Source organism: Gopherus evgoodei, chromosome 12 (assembly GCF_007399415.2).
Source record: "Gopherus evgoodei ecotype Sinaloan lineage chromosome 12, rGopEvg1_v1.p, whole genome shotgun sequence".
Classification (NCBI taxonomy): Eukaryota; Metazoa; Chordata; order Testudines; family Testudinidae; genus Gopherus; species Gopherus evgoodei.
Genome location: NC_044333.1, coordinates 429,524 through 453,624, shown reverse-complemented (window position 1 = coordinate 453,624; position 24,101 = coordinate 429,524).

Below are 24,101 nucleotides of genomic sequence, written 5' to 3'. Positions count from 1 at the left end.
AGGAACTGCTCAAGGCCATGAATTTTGTAATCAAATGCTTCAGCAGGTGCTGTTAATTTACCGCAGGCAATTACATGCTTTAACTGTGGTGTAAACTTGCTTATAAATTTGTGCTGTATTGAAGAAAGGGGGGGGGGCTGGTTCTGGTTCTCTGTGGAGAACAGGCTTGTTCTTTGTTGCTTGTGTGCATGCATCAATAAAGAACTTGGTTTCGGACTTTGCTGGGTTGCCTGTCTCTCTTGCGGTCAGACAATGAACCTGAAAAGTCTGGGATAAAGATATCCCCGACAACATGAAAGGGGGAGAATGAAACTTCACTCTTGTTCGAAGCACCCACCCCAGGGAAGTGGGCTCCTGGCCTCGATGGCAGCTGGCCCACACCTTCCTGTGCTCATTGTTTCTTTCTGGATCACAGCTAGCAAATCCAGGCTGTTGCTGGGAGATCAATAGTTGCCTTTCTGGAAGGAAGAGGGAGCACAGATCTTGTGAACCTGGGAGCAGGTAGGGATGGAAATACGAACTGGAGGAGAAGCCACAGCAGCTGCTGGACCTCCCAAAGTTGGAAGCAGATCAAGTTCTCGTGGACAGGTAGAAGGACAAATAAGAACAGGAGCTGGGGTGGGGGGGACAATAGGACCTGGGGACACACATGAGGCAGGATGGGGGATGCAGCTCGAGCACATGGGACCCAAGGACATAGGTGAGATGCAGACAGGGACACTGGAAGATGGGGAGAAAAATGACTGGAAAGGGAGGAAGATTTAACCCCATCATACTTCCAGAAAACACAAACCACATCCTTGGTTATTCCCCATCCATCTGCAAGAGTGTGGGTTGCACCAGGGGGGAAATCACAATGGTCTTGTGCCCTGATGATCCTAGGGCCTACTAGTGAAGTGACTACAAATGCAGGTTTCAGTGGGACACCCCCAGCCTTCACAGTGTCCTGCAGCCCCACAAATATCTGAGGACTCCAGAAATGTCCTGGCTTCTCACTTCATTAGTCAAACCCTGTTTATTTTACAACTACAGCATATTTGTTCAAAATGGAGGAGTCTGCAGGTGCAAACAGGGCAGGGGGTGCAGGGCATGTTCAGCACCAGCAGTGGCTGGAGTGCAGAGAAAAGCCAAATGAGCACAGATGTTATCAGTGCTATCCATTTGCTCCAAGTGAATGTGAGCAGCGCGTGGCCAGGGGATTTCATTTGGATGATACTAAAGGTCTGAGTCTGGCTAACTTTTCCCACTAGGAAACTTGTCTCGGCATCAGCAGCAAAGCAAAGCACCACTCTGGTTTGAGAAATGGAAAGAGATGGCAATGAATGATTTGTGTCTTGCTTCGGGTGCCTGGATGCCTATATGAACCTTGGGCTAAATTCTCCTCTTTGCTACGTAAGTGCCACTCCATTAATGTCATGGGGGTGGCACAGGTGTAACTAAGGCAAGATCGAGTCCCTTTGACTTAGAACAGAGATGAGTGAAGTTCTAGATCTCATCAGCTGTTTTTCTTCCCTGGAAACCAAAATAGAAGCTACAAATTCTCAGCTGAAGCCCTGTGTCAGGCAGACTCTGACCTGGGTCACCAACATTGGTCCCACAAGGTTGATTTTATACACGGCCAACATATCTGCAGCAGTCACTGACTCCAGCGTGCTCTCTGGCATAACGCCAGCATTATTTATCAGCAAATTCAGGCCAGATCCTCCCAGAGGGGCCTCAGCTTTCTTTGCAGTGGCCTGGATGCTCGTGGGGTCTGTAGCTTCTGGAGAGAGTGATGATTGGATTTATTACGAGCATGAGCTGGTTCCATTCCTGATACTGTGTGAAATAAATATGGCTGAGGTTACAGTGGTTTGTGTTGGAGAGGGAGAGATGTCATCCCTTACCAGCTGAGCTCTCGGGAAATAGTTGTAGAGCTGTGGCTGATTCCTTCAAGCTATCAATATATCACATACAAAAAACTGCATACAAATGGAGTTAATTAGGTTACAAAGTCAAGCCCTCAAATGTAAGATTTGCAGCTTTATAATTGTCTGCACAACCTTAATTCTGTTCCCTTGCCCATCTAGCTGTGCACTGAAGGAGGCATGCAGCCTGTGGAAAAAATAGTATGTGGTCATGTAATTAAGAACTGTATCATGATGCAGTAGGTTGCACAAGCAATCTTAATTCTGGCATTTCTTAACATATGGGAGCTTGATTTTGCAATCCAATTAACATTCTTTTAATGTAGTTTTTTAATCTCATTTCCTAGGGGGGTTTTAGGGAATGAAAAAGCTAAAAAGAAACTCTGTTATTTACACCTGGAACCACCCTACTTCATATATCATGAATACAGCTTTGAATTGTGAATGCTTCAGCACAGACTTCTGCCACTTGTCTACAAAACTAAATACATTTGCTAGCAATAGGAGAAGGTTGTTATACTGAAAGGGAATGAGTTGGTGTCATCATATTCCTGGAGGGATAGCCCAGTGGTTTGAGTATCAGCCTGCTAAACCCAGGGTTGTGAGTTTAATCCTTGCGAGGGCCACTTAGGGATCTGGGGCAAAAATCAGTACTTGATCCTGCTAGTGAAGGAAGGGGGCTGGACTTGATGACCTTTCAGGGTCCCTTCCAGCCCTATGAGATAGGCATATCTCCATGTATTATTTTTTAATAGAATCATAGAATATGGAAGAGACTTCAGGAGGTCAGTCTAGTCCAACCCCCTGCTCAAAGCAAGACCAATCCCCAACTAAATCATCCCAGCCAGGGCTCTGTCAAGCCTGACCTTAAAACATCCAAGGAAGGAGATTCCACCACCTCTCTAGGTAACCCATTCCAGTGCTTCACCACCCTCCTAGTGAAGTTTTTCCTAATATCCAACCTAAACCTCCCCTATTGCAACTTGAGACCATTACTCCTTGTTCTGTCATCTGCCACCACAGTATAGATCCATCCTCTTTGGATCCACATTTCAGGTAGTTGAAAGCTGCTATCAAATCCCCCTTCATTCTTCTCTTCTGCAGACTAAACAATCCCAGTTCCCTCAGCCTCTCCTCAAAAGTCACATGCTCCAGTCCCCTAATCATTTTTGTTGTCCTCCACTGGACTCTTTCCAATTTTTCCTCATCCTTCTGGAAAAATTGGAAAGAGTCCAGCAGAGGCCAACAAAAATTCAGGGAAGCCCGGTTTGCTTCCCCCTCTCCCTCCAAAAAAGTCAGGAGCTCTTGCTACATGTTGTGTCCCCAGAAAGGGAACTGCGCTGGTGCTATGTATCAGATCAGAGGAATGATCAGACAGGGAGCCCAGCTGGCTCCCTCCTTTCCCCTCCCCAGCTTGCCCTGCTACAGCAGCTCAGGCATCTCCTGGTCATTTGGCTTTGAACCCCCACAGAGGGGAGATTGGAGGGCTGACTCTGAGGAGGGAATCCCACCCCCGAATGCCCTGGCTGATAGCCACAAGATGTGAGTCGAAGCTCTGACTGAGGGGACAGATTCCAAGAGTCAGACTGGGGCTGGGACCTGCTGCTAATGGGCAGTTCTTTCCAGGAGCTACAGTCAGTCATGTCCTCTTGATCAGCGGGGGGGGGGGAGAGCAGAGAATATGCCCTGGGCTGGTGTAAGGGCAGGAAGGTAACAGGCTGGGCTTTGCCCCAGATTCTCCATTCTTTCAGCAGGTGGCCCTTTTCTGCTGGCAAAGGGTGCTGTGGGATTTGCTGACTCACTGGTGCAGCTGGCGGTTTGCCCTGCCCATTGCCCACAGCCTGGCTCACCTTTCAGTGATAACAGACAAGCCTGGACCTAGCACCATCTCTGGGCTGTGTAACTCTGGGGCCTGGTACAATCAAGGGGAGTTTACCTTTGCCGCCTACGTGCAAAGCCAGAATCAGGTGGGATCACTTACTCTGCAGGGCTTTGTGTTTGCTGCTGCAGCAATAACAGCTGCTGATAGCAAGGATTTGCACTGGGTGCACCTGAACTGGGCTGGGCTCTGACTCAGCTGCAAGTGTAGGAAAGGAAACCTGTTCGGCCCCAGGTCAGATATCTTTGGGGGGACAGTGCAGGTTTAGATGCAAGTAAGAAGGGTTCCCCTGGGAAGAGAACAAAGAGGGAACGGTTGGAGCGAATCCCACTCAGGGGAGTCACAGCACAACACCTGAGTGCGCTCAGGTGCACAGCATGGAGTTTGAACTGCTGAGCCACATAGACACAGAATCACAAAAGGCCAGGTTCCCTGCTGGTGGAAAAGCTCCACAGAGCTGGGCAAAAGGACTGTGAAGGAGAGTTAGAATGTAGAGTGTTTGGAGAGAATATACCTAGCAGCAGTATCACAAGGTTTGGATGCTTGTAGGCAAATTTCTTGGAAGCTAAAAGATAATGCATTATGGAACCACCAAAATATGGTCAAAACTTAGGGGAAAACATTTACAAAAAAATCAGTTCTTTTCCCCCGTTTTGCAGTGTTTGAAATGAAGTAATCTTCAATTTAAAATTTTTTTGTTACCTTTTAAAAAATGTTAAATTTCCTTTTTTACATATTTATTTACACACACACACAGAGCCCCTTTTTTCCTCTTTCTCAGAAGGTGCAATAAAAATGACTAATACCCAGAGTTTTGTTTATTTTCTCGCACTCTGTAACTTTTCAAAACTTCTCTAACTTTGGAAAAGTTTGTAGAGCAGCAACAGAAAAAAGCAAACTGTGGGATTCTAGATCTTTTCAAAACTCTCTCATCTTTTAAGGGATTCCAGAGTGATAAAGTCGCAGCCTTTCCTTCTTCCACTCTTAACTTTTCCAAAGTTGAAAAAAGTCTGAAAAGTTTCAGAGTGGAAAGGAGAAAAGAAAATTGGACCCCTCCCCACTCCAATCTATTCATTTAGTGGAGAAAAAATTAGAGAAGGGGAGAAACTTAAATATGAAATTTCCAACATTTTGGGGTTTTCAAAAACTGAAAAGAAAATTTTTTCTTTTTTTTTTTTTTCAAAATTTCCTGTAAAAAATGACATTTTATTGTGAAAAGTCTTTTTTGTTGGGAATATACAAAGTCTAACTCCTCAGAGAGCGCCTCAGCTATGCTAAACCCCACTGCTCTATGGTGCCCATTCTGCTGTTACACACGTGTGATCCCCTTCATTTGAATGGGATCATGAGGGTAAGTTAGAGCCCATGTTGACCCTGGATCTTGAAGTTTGTGATGTCTGGGAGCTCCAACCTAAACACCAAATTTGCACAGGCTCCTTAGAGCACTTCCCTACAGGGTTGTGCAGCTGGTGGTACCCGATCCCAGTTTGCCCGGCTGCTGTAGTATATCACAATAAACAGATATGTTCTTGGGGACTGATGTGGAATGAGTCAGTATTTTGGACTTTAATGGGGATGAGTTAATAAAACAGTGATTAAGGCTACAGAATCGTGGCCATGGGAGCCAGAGTTGCATAAGAATGGGGTGGGGGAGCAGCATCCGAGCAGCAGGGTCTGGAGGCACTGGGATTGGCAAAGGACAGAATGTCTCTGGGGTGTGGGGAGTCACCAGAGCAGAATGGCAGCACCTTGCACCCACTCCGCACACGGCGCAGGGCAATGGAGAATTAGGCCCAACAGAGTTGGGTAAAAGTGGGGTCAGCCCAAATCTGACCTCCTTTTGCGACAGGCAAGATTCCTGGATTTAACAGGGTCGGGGTTTCAGGTGGAGGGGAACATGCAGCTGGCAGGCATTGTGGAAGACAGTCCCAGGAGGCCCTACCTGCCCTTCCCTGCCCGCTGGGCCAGGTGCAGGGTGTATGCTGAGAGTGTGTGGAGGAGCCAGAGGTAAGCTGGGGGCGAGGGAGTGAGCAGCAGCACTGTCATCCAGCGGGCAGTGCGGGGGACCTGCGGGTTGCCTATGTTGCTGCATGGGCTGGTTCAGCCCTGGACTGGGAGGGTACAAATGTGGCATAAAACCACCTTCCTTCCCCCCTGCCCCCTTCAGCAGATCTGTGAGGTTTATGTTAGTCCATAGCAAAAAACAGCACCCCAAACCTGCGGCCTTGTCTTGATGAGAGAGGTCAGTCAATTGAACTGTCCTCTAGCGTAGGGTTACCATCTCTGAACTTTGAAAAAAGAGGACATTCCATGCCCCCCCTGCCCTGCCCCAACTCCGCCCCTTCCCCGCCCCATTGGACCCCTTCCCCACAGTCCCCACCCAAACTCCACCCCCTCCCTGCCCCATTGGACCCCTTCCCCAAATCCCCAGCCCCGCCTCCTCCCCTGAGCGTGCCACATTCTCCCCTCCCCGCCTCGTGAAACAGCTGCCACCTTCCTGGGCTCCAAGTTTCCTGGCTCCCCGCTCTCTGGCCCATGCGCCCCCGGTCGGGCACTTCCCCCGGTGCAGCAGCAGCTGGAGCTGAGGGGATGGGAAGTTGCTTCGGGCCCCGAGCTGGGCATCCCATCCCAACGCGCTCCCACCTGCGAGGCTGCATCCCAGCCGCGGGCTCCCTCTCTGGCCGGGCTGGAGCAGAGAAGTGCTGCGTGCGTGGCCCGGGCCTTGCCCCCGGGTCAGGGCGCCTCCACCCCGCTCCCAGCCGGACCTGGTGAGGCTGTGGCAGCTTAGGCCAGGCAGCTGCGGGAGGCTGCAGCGCGGGCCCTTCCGAGGGGAGCTCGGGCTCCTGGGAGGTGCTGCATGGACCGCTGGCAGAGAGGCTCCTTGCACGGCCGGGGCGGAGCGGGGAGACAGGCTCTGCCAGAGCCGCAGGGGATGCTCGGAGGGGGGAGAAGCGGCCGCGGGTCCCTCCTACCCACAACTGGCTGCAGAGATGCCACTGCTCCTAGCCGTGGGGTGCGGGGTTGCAGTAGCACAGGGGGAGAGATTGCAGTCCGCAGGTTGCAGCAAGCTGACACCCCAAGAGGAGAGAGGGGCAGTGGGTAGGGTTATCATACCTCTGTATTTACCGGACAATTTTATATATTTAAAAAATCCTCCTCGACGGCGATTAACAACTAAACAGCCTGACATGTCCGGGAAAATATGGACATATGGTAACCCTACTCTAGTGAGTAGGAACTGCCTTTGCACCCCCACACATCTAGTGCAATTGATTTCACTGGCCAGTGATCATGTCAGTTTCTCCAATAGTTTGCAGGGGTCACCTTCAGCTGATACTAGCTCGATCAGCAGAGTCCCTGTGAACACATCTCCCTGTCAATAGGGTGACCAGATGTCCCATTTTGGGGGGACTTTTTCATATGTACTCGCCTATTACCCTCCACCCCATCCTGTTTTTTCACAGTTGCTGTACCTGTCATGGCAGAAGTAGCCTATCTGGTCACCTTTGTGTATCCTGCTGTGGAGGGGTCATTTTGCCTGGGAGCCCCTTACCCATACAAACAGCCCATGCAGAGCTCACTTGCAAGTCATTTTCAAAGTGAGCCCCTTCTCCACTTGGACCTAGAGAGTGACACCTGCTGTGGACAGAGCACTGGACTGGGACTCAGGAGACGTGGGTTCTATCCCCAGCTTTGCCACTGGCCTGCGGGGTGAACTTGGGCCCCTCACTGTGCCTCAGTTTCCTCAGCTGTAAGGGGGAGAAGGATCCTGACCTTTGTAAATCCCTTTGAGATCCACTAATGAGAAGAGCTAGCTGTCACGGAGTCACCGGGTGATGCTCTGGAACTACTCCCTAGGAAGCCAGTCAGGACTCTGCAGGAGCCTCCTCCCTGTGAGCAGACTGTCGCCAGGGCAAGAAGCCTACACAGCTTCAGCCTTCCTGGGTCTGACCTCAGAGCATTCAGCATCCCCATCCACGCCATGTGCTTCCCTCAGCGAGTCCACCCAGGCGGGGCTCCCGCAGAAGCTAAAGGGCCCTGCACCCCAACTCCACAGTCAGCAGTGACTCTTAGCCAGCCAGTAAAACAGAAAGTTTATTTGTCAAGAGGTACACAGCGTAGAACAGAACTTGTTAGCACAGAACTTAGTGACTCTTAGCTAAGTCCATCTTGGGGAGTCCTGGGCTTGATGCCCTGGACTTTGTCCTGCTTCCTGGGCAAAAGGTATCACCTGATCACATCTCCCTGCTGGGTCTCAAGTTACAAAGGGCGCTGGCCATAGCCTATGTACAGACAGCCAGGGCTGGCTCCAGGGTTTTTACCTCCCTAAGCAGAAAAAAAACACAACTGCAATCAGCTCTACCGCTGCTGCTTCAGTCTTTGGCGGCAATTTGGCAGCTGGTCCTTCACTCTGAGAGAGTGTGAGGGACCCACCACCGAAGATCTGGACATGCTGCCCCTCACCGTTGGTCGCCCCAAGCAGCTGCTTGCTGGGCAGGTGCCTGGAGCCAGCCCTGATACCTACAGACAGATTTCACGATGCATGACAGAAAGGGGACAGTGCAGGGTCAAAGTGAAGGAGCTGTGGAACGCCTACCACAAGGCACGGGAGGCAAACTGCCGCTCCGGTGCTGCACCCACAAGCTGTCGGTTCTACAAAGAGCTGGACACAATATTCAGGGGCAACCCCGCCTCCAGTGCGAAGGCCTCTCTGGATACTTTGGTGGCTCATGTGCCAGCTGAGAGCAGACCAAGCCAGGAGGAGAAAATCTTGGATGAGGATGCGGAGGGCAGAGGCAGATCTAGGCACCAGCAAAACAAGCAACTGCTTGGGGCAGCCCATTTGCAGGGGCGGCAGTTGGCAGGGATCCAGTCTTCGAGCTGAGAACCAACAGGGGGCCCTGGGAACTGTAGTTCCTTGGTTAGCTCCCTGCCTATAGAGCTAGTTTCCTGGCTAGAACTACATTTCCCAGCATTCCTTTGGGCATTATCAACTGGAAAGGGTGGGGGGGAGTATTGTAGCTGAACCCTCAGGCTGCAGCTTGCTGTGAATGGAGCGCTCACTGCTAGAGCGGGGTGGCGCTGTGAATGGGGAACAAGTGTGCCCAAGGAGTAGAAGGCTTTGGCCCAGATATCCCCTTCAGAAGACCTCCCCACACTGGCTTAGGGATACTGGTGTGACCTCATCTTGCAGCCCCCAAAGAAGGAATTGGGTGGACTAAATGGATCGTGCCCCTCCCTGTCTGAAGCCTAGTGAGGGAGGTACGTGGATCCCACTAGAATTTAAAATGAAAAGTAAGGGAGGGGAGGCTCTGGACCTGGGCAGCTTTAGATACAGTCCCAGGCATGTAGGAGGATTTCCACTTCTTAGCCATGGAAGCAGAAATTGACTTTTCCTTTCCAGATTTAGCTAATATTCAGAGAGGGAATCTAGCACCTGCCTTCCAGATTTGAACACCTCAAAATTCAGGAGCGCTCAGGCTCAGTTTGGACAGCTGGTACTTCATTTCTCCCAAATCAAATATACTGATCCACTGTAACTTGCTGTAGAAAAAGTAGGATAAAATTGAGCAAGAAATGCTTCCCAGTGGTTATTAGGACTGGAATTGCTATTTTCAACAGCCGTTGCCTTTTTTTTCTCTTAGTTTTATTTGTTTAAAAAGAAGACAGTGATATTGCATTGGTAAATTCCCCATAGAAAGAAAGAGTGGAACAAAAGAATAATAAAGGCACCTCAACTTTTCCTCATTTATGGAGGACAGTCTTATAATATGCATCCAGATATCCTCTAACCACACAAGCTGAAAATTGTTCCACTTTACTGCAGTTCTGTAACCACATGGGAACCAATCCTGTCTGTGTTCTGTGCACATCCAAAATTCCTACTGAATGACCCACCCTGGGAGCATGTTACCGGTGACCCAGGGCTGGGCCAGCAGGGGGGTGCAGGTCACGGGCGAAGGCCCAGGGCTGGGGCAGCAGGGAGGTGCAGGCTGGGGGAGGCCCAGAGCTGGAACATTCAAAAACCGGTGAGAGAACACTTCAGCCTCTCTAACCACACAGTGACAGACTTGAAGGTGGCAATTATGAAAAAAAAAAGCTTCAAAAACAGACTCCAAAGAGAGACTGCTGAACTTGAATTAGTATGCAAATTGGATACAATTAACTTAGGTTGAAACAGAGACTGGGAATGGTTGGGTCAGTACACTAATTGAATCTATTTCCCTATGTTAAGTTCTCCTGACACCTTCTATGGGTCATCTCGATTATCACTTCAAAGGTTTTTTTTCTCCTGCTGACGATAGCTCATCTCAGTTGATGGGACTCTTCCAATTGGTATGCGTTCTTCCACCTTTTCATGTTCTCTGTATGTATAAATATCTCCTGTCTATGAATCCGATGAAGTGGGCTATAGCTCATGAAAGCTTATGCTGAAATAAATTTGTTAGTCTCTAAGGTGCCACAAGTACTCCTGTATTTTTCATGTGATTAAGTTAAGAGCAACAGCATCCTAGAACTCTTGCAAAGTCTGTGTGAGTTCTATGCTACACCTACCATGTGTCTCCTGGGAGAGATACTCACACCCTTGGAGGGATTCTGGGAGATCGTATGGTTAATCTACAGGGTATCTGGGGAGATCAGCACTGCTCCTGGGTGCCCAAGGCAGATGGGCTGAGGGACTCCATTTTCATGAAGGGGTAGCAGATGGAGTGGGAACCCAGGAACAGTGACAGAAAGGTTAAGGGAGGAACCAGAGCTGCACCTGCTGAGACCCAGAGATGCTTAAACCACCTGGGGATCAAGAAGCTGGGTTCCCCCACAGCAATCTAGTGAGTGGGACTCCAGCCAGATCTGTGACACAGGTGCTGTGCTGAAGCCTGTAATCTGGGGTCTTTACAAGCTCTACTGGATTCAGGAAAACCTTGCTGAAGTGGAGAACAGGTAACTAAAGGTCATTGTGCCCTTGTTGATAATTGATAAGGCAAATAAAGCAAAACTCTTTCAGGGATTGACCCTGAACACAGCCCCAACAGTCCGCTCCTGGCCTGAGACAACCCCAAAGCCCAAACTTCATGTCTGCACGTTTTTACACTGACAACAGATGTTTTATAAAGGAATTTGGGATCTGAGCCATTTCTGATGGGCCGCTTTCCACGCTGACCTGCAATGGTTCAATAGTTCAAAACAGTCATTTTGCTGGAATGAGTGTTGCACATTATTTCCAGATGAAGAAAGGAGCATGGAAACTGAAGAGAGACCTTGAATTTCAAAGCAAATAATAGGAACCAGAAGTGGAAAAGATCAGATTTCCGAGAGATTGTTTATAGTGGGAGATTATGCAAAAATGACATACCCAGCGGCACCAGCACAAGGTTTGGATGTTTTGCAGCAAGATTCTTAATTTCCTGGAAATAGAAACATTTTAAAAAACTGTTGGAAATATAAGGCTAAAGGCTGGGTTGCTGAGGAGCTTATGCGGCATTTGCAGCTGTAATGATCAAACTGGTATAAATATGATAAATTTTGAATTATTTCTGGAAGTAACACTGAAAGCATTGAGGAGGCCTGATGCAGTAACAAGGCAATGAGCACTGTATATTCATGCTGGCTTTTATTGTGTTCCCAGCCTCTATCTACTTCTCTGGCCTCATCACCATCATGTCTGAGCACTTCACAATCTGTCATGTATTTATCCACACAGCGCAACTGTGAGGTTTGGAAGTTGTCAAGGCCTATTCCCCACTCTGGCACTTCGAGTGCAGAGGGTGGGGGCCCAGAAAGAGTTTAAAAATTAATACTGGCCAGTCCAGGCTTGTATTAAACTCCCAAGGATACAGCTTTTCTCTGACCTTGGCTTGGTAAATGCTGCCACCACTCAAATGCAAAAACCCCTTTGAGGACCCAGGAAGGCGCACTTGGGATTTCCTTCCTGGGGGGTACCCTCAAGCCCTTTCGCCCCTCCTCCAGGGAAGAGCTGAGAAAGAAAACAAAGGAAATCAGCTGTTGCCACTAGCTAATTAAACATGTGCACAAACCTCTTAGGACACAAAAATCCAGTCCTGTTCTTAAAAAAGGTAAAGTTTATTAGAAACAAAAGAAAGAAAATACATCTGGAACTTAGGCTTTTTGCTAGATTTAAAAGAAAACAATTACAAGGATTAAGCATCAAGATAGCTCTCTTGAGGTCCAGTTTAAAGGTTACAAGCATAACAAAAGCACCTGGGGTTAGCACAGAGGCGTCCACAAGCCATAAAGAAATAAAAAGGAGAGAAACCTAATCGCGTCTTCCTAAACATTCCCTGATCTACTTACATATCTGGGGTTTCAAATGTATAGTTTCTAGGTATGATCTGATGATTTTTCACACCTGGTCCAAAGCTTTTTACAGCATCGCTGCTCTGTCCCCCCTCTCTGGAGAACCACAACAGGCAGACAACGGGGACATTTTTTCCCCCTTTTAAAAAAAGTTTTAGCCTTCCCATTGACTTTTTTGGTCCGGTGTCCACTTCCTTCCTTTTACTCAGGCAGGGAGACTTTTTAACCTTTTACAGATAAAGCAAATAGAGAACAACTACTAAGAGAGGGCTTACAGTTAACTGGCTGGCTGGGTGTCCATAAAAGGGAGCTACCCTCCCACCCCTTTCATTTGTCACAGAAGTGCTAGTACCTCCATTACACAGAGGGGGAACTGAGGCGCAGAGAGACTCAGGGTGTGTCTGTACTGGAGCTGAAGGTGCACTTTGCAGCTTGAGTAGACCAAGCCACGCTAGGTCTGATTGAGCTACTGCACTAAAAGTAGCCATGGGACAGGCTAGTAGCACTCCTGTGCAGCCCTGTCTGAAATCCTAGGCATGTATCAGGTCAGCTAGCCTCTCCTGCTGCTGTCTCCATGGTGGCTATACTTCTATTTTTAGTATGCTTGCTTGATCAGAGCTGGCGTGGGTCCATCTACCCACGCTGGAAATTACCCCGCCACCTCCAGCATAGCATAGCCTGAGTGACTGACCTAAGGTCACAAAGGAAGTCTGGCAGAGCAGGGACTTCCAGACCCCTGCTTCCCCTCTACACTGCTTGCTTGCACTGTATATTATAAGGCTACTGTGACATATCCTGAGCGGCACTGAGGTAAAACACTGCTGTGCTTGCTCAGGGCCAAGCTATGGCCTTAAGGCACAGGCCTGCATTGAGGATGGGTCAGAGCTGCCTTCCCCCTGGCAGCTCTGGGAAACATTCTGCCTCACCCAGAGTGAGCTGCCCTCTGCAGCTGGCCGGCTCTGCTATCTGATGCAGGGAAGCGGTACAAGCTTATGGTCCTGCCTTCTCCCTGTCCCTGAGCCACAAGCCCCACACAGAAGTGTGCAGAGTGCCGATGAATCCAACTCTTGTGCCAGAAGCATGAGTGAGAGGAAGGGGGAGCAGGGGCCAGCCACCTTCTAGCCCCCAGTGCTTTCCCATAAGAGTCTGGGTGAGGATTAGGCCCATTATTGGACCAGATGGTCAGGGATGCAGCATGTGATGTGAGTCCCTTGATGAGTGGGCTGGCTCAGGCCCCCAGCGTTCCATTCTCTCCTGACCAGGTACGAAGCCATTATCAGCCCCACGGCAACTATGTGTTAGGGCACGTTCAGAACAAGAACGTTTCTGTTACTTGCATTAACTTTCAAGGCCTGATCCTGCAATATTTATTCTTGCAAAGCTGCCCTTGCGATCAATGGGCAATTTGTCTGAAGCAGGGGCATAGCCGTGTGTGGCCCTGGATAGGCTACTATCCACCCACTTAGCATCTAGGCCCACCCAAATCTCAGGACTGGAGCTCCCTGAATCCACAGGGTGGGAAGGGGTGAGTCATCCTCAGTGAGGGGTGTGCCTGGAAGGGGTGAGGCTAGAGACCTGGCAGCACACGGTGCTGGCAAGAGAGGGACATGGATGGATGGGCGGATGGACACTTAGCCAGGATCAGGAGGGGCAGGTGGAGCTCAATCCCTGGTGGGGCCCGCCCTCAGCCCTATGGGCATGCCCTTCAGCTTGTGTGCCCTGGGCAGCCTCATCTTCTGGTGCCTGCTGAGTGGTAAGAGCCAGCTGGAGGGGGAGGCAGGCCCCCCATCTCCTCTGCCTCCCCTTCCTCCCTGTCTCCCCTGTCATTGCCCCCTACCCCAAAAGTCAGTGCTCACTCAGTTTTCCTGTCCTAGCTACTCCACTTGTCTGAAGGAGAGACGGTCAGATAGTGGGGCTTTTTCCCCATGAGAAATATTGACTTGCTGCCAAAAAATCAAAAATGGAAATAGTTCAATTCAGCAATGGGGCCATGGAGTGACACAACATTTGAGTGTCTCTTGCTCCCATTCTCCTCCACAGATGAGGCTCTCTGGTCAGACTGCATGGTGCAGCCTCCCGAAGACAGAGAAAGCCATTATGTGCAGCAGTACAACTCCTCTCCCCAGTGGGGCAACTGTGGTGCATCATGGGAGTCCCTGACCATTGTGTATGATAGGAGATATAGTCTGGCTGGAGAACCAATCTATAGAGGAGAATAGGGACATGAGTAAACCAGACTATGACTCCAGTGAGGGACTGCAGCAGCTTATCAAAATTGAAATATTTTGGGTTTCCATCAAAATAATTTGGCTTTTGACCAAAACACAACAACTCTTCAGTTTGGGGATTTTTTGTGTGGTCTTGGCAAAAAGTCAAAATGCTACATAGACGTGTAAATGCAGACATGTCTGGCAAAAAAAAAGATCTTTTCAATCCCTGAATTTTCTGTTTAAAAAAAATAATAAAATTTTGCGGCATCATTTTTGACCAGCCCTTGTCTGGAGTAAGGCCCCCAGGCACCTGGGCTCACACCCTTCTCACCCCAGGATGAACAAAGATTCTTTTTCTGAACATTCTGGGTCAAATCCAATACCCCTTACTCAGGTGAGTAGTTCCACTGACATCAGTGGGATGACTCACATGAATAAGGAGAGCAGGAGCAACCCACACTGAAAAAATTGGCCTTTAGGTTTGTCAGGGGACACCTGGCGTAAGGTCCTGTCTGCATCAAGGGCTGCAGCCACTGACGGACAGCCCTTAGGGTTCCATAACTCAGGTTCACAAAAAGAGGACATGGGGGGGGGGAACTGGAAGCGGGGTTAAGTTGTCATGGGATAAGAGGGGAGATCCTTTCATGGATTGAGAACTGGTTAAAAGACAGGGAACAAAGGGTAGGAATGAATGGTAAATTCTCAGAATGGAGAGGGGTAACTAGTGGTGTTCCCCAAGGGTCAGTCCTAGGACCAATCCTATTCAACTTATTCATAAATGATCTGGAGAAAGGGGTAAAAAGTGAGGTGGCAAGTTTGCAGATGATACTAAACTGCTCAAGATAGTTAAGACCAAAGCAGACTGTGAAGAACTTCAGAAAGATCTCACAAAACTAAGTGATTGGGCAACAAAATGGCAAATGAAATTTAATGTGGATAAATGTAAAGTAATGCACACTGGGAAAAATAACCCCAGCTGTACATACAATATGATGGGGGCTAATATAGCTACAACAAGTCAGAAAAGAGACCTTGGAGTCATCGTGGATAGTTCTCTGAAGATGTCCACGCAGTGTGCAGAGATGGTCAAAAAAGCAAAGAGAATGTTAGGAATCATTTAAAAAGGGATAGAGAATAAGACAAAGAATATCTTATTGCTCTTATATAAACCCATGGTACGCCCACATCTTGAATACTGTGTACAGATGTGGTCTCCTCATCTCAAAAAAGATATACTGGCACTAGAAAAGGTTCAGAGAAAGGCAACTAAAATGATTAGGGGGTTGGAACAGGTCCCATGTGAGGAGAGATTAAAGAGGCTAGGACTTCTCAGCTTGGAAAAGAGGAGACGGGGGATATGACAGAGGTATATAAAATCATGAGTGGTGTGGAGAACCCATAATATAAGAACTAGGGGTCACCAAATGAAATTAATGGGCAGCAGGTTTAAAACAAATAAAAGGAAGTTCTTCACACAGTGCATAGTCAACCTGTGGAATTCCTCACCTGAGGAGGTTGTGAAGGCTGGACTATAACAGCGTTTAAAAGAGAACTAGATAAATTCATGGAGGTTAAGTCCATTAATGGCTATTAGCAGGATGGGTAAGGAATGGTGTCCCTAGACTCTGTTTATCAGAGGATGGAGATGGATGGCAGGAGAGAGATCACTTGATCATTGCCTGTTAGGTTCACTCCCTCTGGGGCACGGGCATTGGCCACTGTTGGTGGACAGATACTGGGCTGGATGGACCTTTGGTCTGACCCGGTATGGCCATTCCGATGTTCTCATGTATCCGTAGCAGGGGTGCTCGCTGGAGGTGGGGGTCAATGTCACTCCCTGTCACAGTGTCAGGGCGGCTGGCACAAGCCCAGGATGCAGCAACAGCCATCAGTCAGTGGGACCCACCCACAAGGGCTGAGAGGTGGGGCCTGGGCGGGTGGGATCCGGCAGCTGTGGATGTGAACCAATCAGCTGTGGATGCAGGGGAATGGACCATCAGAAAGCAGACTAACCAGAGCTTTCTGAGCTGCAGCTTGTCTGCTCTGCAAAGCCCCACACGTTTTCTGTTATTCGAAATCCCTGCAGGACAGAGAAAACAGGCTTGAAAAAGAGGCTCAGTGCAGGGAAACTCAAACATACGGTAACTCTAACTGCACTAGTGCAAACCCCTAGTGTAGACAGGTAAAGCCATTATGTGCCCCAGTAGAGCTGGAAACTGGGGTACACTGCACTGATGCAAATTGCAGTTTAGCTTGTCTACACTAGGGCTTTACAGCAAGGCAACTACAGTGGAGGCTGGAAGCAGTACAAACAAGGCTTCATTCAATCTGTTGGGATCATTTCTCCCTAGTTTCTCATCTCCGCTCGTGCACCTTCTGGGTCCCGGCAGGCCGCAAAGATCCATTCCGGTGGGTTTGGTTCCCCAGGAAGTGTTTAACCAGTCCCAGGCCAATTCCCCGAGTAGACCCAGTCACCAGCACACTGTGAGCTGTCAGCCCTGCCATCTTCACCCAGCTGCTGGCTCCAGCCCTCCACCGACTCGCTAGCTCTCTTTATAAATGTTAGCTATGTGCTGAGTCACCCTGAGTGAGCAGACCTGCCTTCTCAGCACCTGCCTCCTGATGGACCATTGTGTGTCGTACAACGGAAGTCATAAGTCAAATCATAGTGAAGGGCTAGCGGAGATTTCAGAAGGAAACTAGCAGGGAGAGATAAACTAGGGGTACCGTTTTCAGATGAACATCAAAGGTCTGTTCTGGTATATTTGTGGTGCAGAGACACACTCTGGCCTTGTTCTGTCTGTGAAGACAAGCTGTCAGTGGTCCTGATCTTATGAAAAGGGAATCTTGGCCAATCTGGTGGAAAATGCTGAGGAAAAGAGTTGGGGCTTGTCAGAGATGGGGACTGTCCTGTGAGTTAAGCTTAGGCTCTAGAACATGTGTGATGATTTTGTTTTATATGTAACCCTTTGTTTCCAGCTGGGGCAGGAGCTGGGTGGGGCATTGAGGGCAGAAGCCCAGCTGAGGAGGGGCTGTCCCTCTGGTTGCTTGAAAGGGGAGGAAAGGCCTTGAGAGAGACAGATGTACAGTCAGGCCAGGGAGGGGCTGTGAGAAAGGGCCTGAAGGAAGGCCAAGGTGGGAAGAAGTCCAGGGAGTCTGAGGGAGCAGCGCCTAGCTGCTGGGCACAGGGTCCTTGGTCTGGAACCCAGAGAAGAGCAGGGGGTCCTGGGCTCTCCTAACAGACATAGGAAAGGTGGGGTGGGAAAATTGACACACAGAGAGAAGGGCTACTGAGTTTGGGTCTGGGTCCCCAGGCAGAAAGCCTGGGAATGTGTCCTTCCCCACAAGAGAAGAATGACCCTGCAGAGCCTGGATCTGCCAGCCTGCTGCTCCCCCCTCCAGGAGCCCCCTGAAGAGTTTAGCAGGGATAGTGGGTGGAGGTGACACCATTTCCATCAGAGGGGGGCAAACAGCTGGGCTAGCTGCGTCCTCCTCCTGGCAATAATGTGTCAGCCCAATAGCTCCCTCTGCACCCCTCCCTGGCTCCCCAAAATCTGCAGGCACCTGAGCAGATTTTCTGTAAACTTCCCCTTATATTTTGACCATGTTTGTCACTTTGGTTCTATAATGTAGTATCTTTCACCTTCCAGGAATGTAAGAATGTGGCTTTCACTCATTAACTGTGATACTGCAGCTAGGTATCCTCTCTGCAACTCCCTCTCCTGGAAACGCCCTACATTCTAGCTCATCCTCTACAAATTTTTGTGCTAAGTTCTTTACTGGTGTAAATTGACTCAGCTCCATTGAGCTTTTACACCAACCCATTTCCACCAACAAGGAATTTGGCCCTCTGTGACGCTATGTCTACACAGCCTAGCTGTTCAGACAATGGGGGTATGAATAGCAGTGCAAACCAAAGTGCTGTACTTTAACTCTTGATAAATTAGAGGACTGGGCTATAGACACCAAAATGAAATTCAGCAAAGACAAATGTAAGGTGCTACTGTTAGAGAAGAAAAACCAAGCGCACAAATACAGAATGAGGGTTAATTGACAAGGCAGCAACACTGCTGAGGAGGATCTGGGAGCTGTGGTGGATAACAATCACAACGTGAGTAACCAATGTGATGCTGTTGCAAAGAAATCAAATGCAATTGTAGGTTGCATTAACAGAAGCATAGCATGCAAGTCACAGGAGGTGATAGAACAGCTCTACTCAGTGCGAATTAGTCCTCAGCCACAATGCTGTGTCCAATTTTGGTCACCACCGTAAAAAAAGGATGCATGGAAACTGGAAAGGATCCAGAGGTGAGTGTCAGAGATTCTCAAAGGATGGAATCCAAGTCATATGAGCAAAGGCTGAAGGAACTGAGTATATTTAGTTTGGAGAAGAGGAGATTAAGCGGGGTTATGATAGCTGTCCTCAAATACTCAAAAGGCTGCCATAAAAAAGATGGAGAAAGGTTGTTCTCTCTTGCCGCAGACGGTAGGACAAGAGGCAATTGGTTCTAAGTACAGCACAGCAGATTTAGATTAAGTCTCATGAAAAGCTTCCTAACTGGAAGACCAGCAGGACAATGAAACAAACTGCCTAGGGAGGTTGTGGAATCTACCTCACTGGAGGTTTTCAAAAGGAGGCTAGCGAGCCATGTGTCTGGGACAGTTTCGATACAACAAATTGAGCATCTTGGTGGGGATTAGACTAGATGACCCTTGCGGCCGCTTCTGGTTCTATGATCCAACTAGTCCTCTGTGTGGACTCTTCACAGATTTGCTCCAATTCTTCCCTCCTCTGTTTTTTTTCCAGAGGATCCTCTCTTATCTTAAACCTCCACTGTCATCCCTCCTCTCACCTGCAAAGATATCTGACCTGGGGCCGAACAGGTTTCCTTTCCTACACTTGCAGCTGAGTCAGAGCCCAGCCCAGTTCAGCTGCACCCAGTGCAAATCCCGGCTGTCAGCAGCTGTTATTGCTGCAGCAGCAAACACAAAGCCCTGCAGAGTAAGTGATCCCACCTGATTCTGTCTTTGCACGTAGGTGGCAAAGATAAACTCCCCCTGATAGTACCAGGCCCCAGAGTTACACAGCCCAGAGATGGTGCTAGGTCCAGGCTTGTCTGTTATCACTGAAAGGTGCCTTTGCACCATGGCTGAGCCAGGCTGTGGGCAATGGGCAGGGCAAACCGCCAGCTGCACCAGTGAGTCAGCAAAACCCACAGCGCCCTTTGCCAGCAGAAAAGTGCCACCTGCTGAAAGAATGGAGAATCGGGGGCAAAGCCCAGCCTCTTACCTCCCTGCCCTTACAACCAGCCCAGGGCATGTTCTCTGCTCCCGTCCTCTGCTGATCAAGGGGACACAGCTGACTGCAGTTCCTAGAGTCACAAAGAAATGCCCATTAGCGGCAGGTCCCAGCCCCAGTCTGACTCCTGGAATCTGTCCCACTTTTTGCTTTATGGCTCACCCCCCAGTCTCATTTTTGGATATGTGCATATTTGGTGCTATTGACCATTTTGAAAAAAAAGATTTTTTAAATGTTGGTTTCATTGATATTTATCGGGTGCCTTAGAACAATATGATTAAATAAAGCTTTCATACCTGTTACTCATTTCTTTCTACATAATGCCTTTAGCATTCATCTTTAAAAAATGGTAGACAGACCCCAATGAAAGGCACGCCTAATCTTTATAGCAATTTCACTTATTCCATTTACTCTAAATAATGTATTTCTTCATAGCCATGTAGTGGCCTGCTAGGCAAAGCCAAGAGCTGAGAGCTTCTTAACGAGGCTGTGATCCCTAAGCCTTTTAGCATCCATTAGCATCTTAACCAGCGGGCAGGTCTACTCAGGGCTACTCAGGGAGACCAGGGCTTTGAAAAGTCTGCTCCTAAGTGACCAGAGGGGGTGGGCACCTGAGGCATGACAGATTACTTGTAATACTGGAAACCCCAGCAGAGTTATCAAGGGCTCAGTCTGCAGCTGTAGGAGGGGCCATTTTACTTAAGGTGGCATTTGTTGTTGCCATCTTTGGTGCTTTTAGAGTCAGCGAGCTGGTGCCTAAGGCAGCTGTGGACAGGTCTCAGCGTGCACTCAACCTAACAGACATGCAACTATCTGCAGGGGCATTGTCCTTGCACTTAAAGTACTCGAAGCGGATGAGAAGGAAAATGAGGGCTGAGGTGGTACGGAAGGAATGTGCAGATGAGTGCTTGTGCCCTGTAAAGACAATAAGAGCCTTACCAAAAATCCAGGGCCTGCAGCCAGACCCATTATTCACACGTGGCAATGGCAGCTTCCTGATAAGGTACCAATTTAGTGCAGTACTGAGGAAAACCTTGCACTACTGCGACTTTTACCTGGGTAAATTTAATACTTATTCTTTCAGGGTTGGAGTAGCTGCAGGGGGGTTTGGCACATGGCAGTACAGGCTATAGGGCACTGGAAATCAAGATGTACAGGGCTGACAGCCGCACCGAGGAAAAGAGGCCAGGGAATGCCAAAATGTAACTGCACTTGTTTCAGGAGCTACCCACAGTGTAAGCACCACGTGGATCTGTGGGCACTCCATAGTGCATTGGGCCCACAAGAGGGCAGGCAGGATAGCAGCTGGATCTCACCTGGGCTTCAGGGCCAAAGTACACATCCAGAAGAGGTATGCAGTGGGATCAACTTGTTAGGTAAATAAAGCAAGTCCTCACTCACCTCTCCAGCACCCGAGTTCGTGCGGAGTTGGTATGGGGCACACAATTCTGTCAGAGACCAGACACCAATGCGTTGATCAACGGGCTCACACTATCCTTAGCTCTAAAAGCTTTAGATTAAGTGTGGCCCCTTTATTAGGGGTGAGCATCAATATTTATACACAGAAGTAAACAAAGTGATTAACAAAAGATAATGGTCATGCATAATCAATCAAGATTTTACAGGAAAAGCAAGTTAACAAGTAAATGCATAGAGATAAAGGCTAATGGCTACTTGAGAAAGGGGGTGTCATGAGTAGTTTGCAGGTCAGTGTTTTGTTCAAAAGGGTTCAGGAAGGATTATGCAGAGACAGCCAGTCTGGGTGTGTTTTGGCTCCCCAAAGTTCACCAAAAGTTTAGACCCAACAAACTCATTGCACTTCTGCTCTCTCTGTCAGGCCAGGGCTGGGAGCAGACTCAACCTGTATGGAGAGAGCTAGAAGGAAAGTAGGGCACCAAGATATTCGGTGATCCAGCAAGGGGACTTCTGTTACAATTGGCCAGGGCCGGATGAACTTTTTGTGTGCCCAGCGCCAAACATATCTGTGGGCCCCTCCAGGGAATGAAGGGAACAGGGGTAAGAGCACAGCGGGCAGGGTGGATTTGATTTAAATCACTAGTCAGGAAGACTCAATTTAATCATGGTTTTCTACATGAAAGTGCATTCTTGTTATAACCTTAATACATATTCTTCACAATTCGGAGATAGATGTAGGTTTCATTTTTAGAAGGTACGCACTATACATTTTTAAACAGTGATTTATTTTGAAAACTTTTCAGATGAGTTTTACAGTGATATCAGAAAATGAATGATTGTTTGGTTCTTTCATTTACCAAAGATAATTGAAGCAGATATTTATGAAGTCATTAGGAGGTGAACTATCTCCAATTCAACAGGTTAATCATTAATATTTGGGAGATTTTCTTGCCAGGCTGTATTAGGAAGAGAACATCCTCCCTTCCCCCCCCGGCAGCTAACCCTGCCTGGGGAGACTTTCCCCCCGCCCGGCAGCTAAACCTGCCGGGGGAGACTTCCCCCCCCCGGCAGCTAACCCTGCCTGGGGAGACTTCCCCCCCGCCCAGCAGCTAACCCTGCCTGGGGAGACTTCCCCCCCCCAGCAGCTAACCCTGCCTGGGGAGACTTCCCCCTCTCCCCCCCGGCAGCTAACCCTGCCTGGGGAGACTTCCCCCCCCAGCAGCTAATCCTGCCTGGGGAGACTTCCCCCCCCCCGGCAGCTAACCCTGCTTGGGGAGACTTCCCCCCCCCTCGGCAGCTAACCCTGCCTGAGGAGATTTCCTCCCTTCCCCCCCGGCAGCTAACCCTGCCTGGGGAGACTTCTCCCCTTTCCCCCCCCGGCAGCTAACCCTGCCTGGGGAGACATCTCCCCCCCGCCCAGCAGCTAACCCTGCCGGGGGAGACTCCCCCCCCCGGCAGCTAACCCTGCCTGGGGAGACTTCCCCCCCGCCCAGCAGCTAACCCTGCCTGGGGAGACTTCCCCCTTTTCCCCCCGGCAGCTAACCCTGCCTGAGGAGACTTCCCCCTCTCCCCCCCGGCAGCTAACCCTGCCTGGGGAGACCTCCTGCGGAAGCTAACCCTGCCTGGGTAGCCCGCCCCAGCTCGCCTCGGCTCCGCCTCCCCCACTGAGCACACCAGCACTGCTCTAATTCTCCTCCCCGCCCAGGCGTGCGGCGCCGATTGGAGGAGACTCAGAGCTGGGCCGTGTGCTCAGCGGAGGAGGCAGAGCGGAGGTGAGCTGGGGCGGGGAGCTGTTCCCCTGTGCGCCCCCCACCCTTGTTATTGTGGGCAACTCTCTCTGCGTGTCCCCCCACCCAGCTCACCTCCACCTCCTCTCCTGAGGGGGCTTTTAGGCGCCCCCAACCACGAGGCGCCTTAGGCGGCCGCCTAGTTTACCTGAATGGTTGCCCTGGCCCTGATGTGACCATACACTTCCCAGCTTATGGCTGGCCTCTTCTGCTTAGCCAAAGGCTTAGCCTAAAACCAAGGCCTCAGACTGTCACAGTGAGAAAAGGTCCTTACACAGACAGACAATGATTATGATTCTTTCTTTTATACCTCTATAACTAGCTTAGTGATAAGAATGCACCTACATTCTTAAAGTATAGGCCTTTGTAGACAGGCCTGAATATCTATAGCCTAACACCAGGGGGTCACCCAATGAAATTAATAGGCAGCAGGTTTAAAACAAACCAGAGGAAGTACTGAGGAAGTACTTTGTGCATTGCACAGTCACCCTGTAAAACTCATTGCCAGGGGATGCTGTGAAGGTCAAAAGTATAAATGGATTAAAAAAAAAAAAGGAATTAGATAAATTCATGGAGGATTGGTCCATCAATGGCTATTAGTCAAGATGGTCAGGGATGCAACCCCATGTTCTGGGTGTCCTTAAACCTCTGACTGCCAGAAGCTGGGACTGGATGACAAGATCAATTGCCCTGTTCTGTTCATTCCCTCTGAAGCATCTGGCAGTGGCCACGGTTGAAAGACAGGACACTGGGCTAGATGGACAATTGGTCTGACCCAGTATGGCCATTCTTATGTTCACTGTGCAGCCCATTAAGGTCTCACGCAAGAAACACACTGGTGCTTAATACTGAGCAGGAAAGGCCACAACATGTGTTGTGCACAAATCAAATGTGCAATTGCTCACTGGCACAAGCCCTTTAACATTCACAAAGCAGAGCAAAGAGGACAGCTTTCTATCTGCTGTGGAACCCCTGGGGTGGATTCTTACCCATGCCATGTCAGATTTAAACTGGTGACATATCTCCAAAGTTAATGGAGTTGCTCCTAATTTACACCAGCATAAATAAGAGCAGAATCAGATCCCCGTCTCTTTGAGCTTCATGACTTTTACATATTTCAATCACAATTATCGATAGGCCAAATCACAGCCATGACCTGTACTCTGGGGCACTCAGAATGGATCTGACTTCTCTAGCTAACACTGCCCTAGGACAGGTTTCAAAGTAGCAGCCGTGTTAGTCTGTATGTTAAGTTCTCCTCACACCTTCTATGGGTCATCTCAGGCC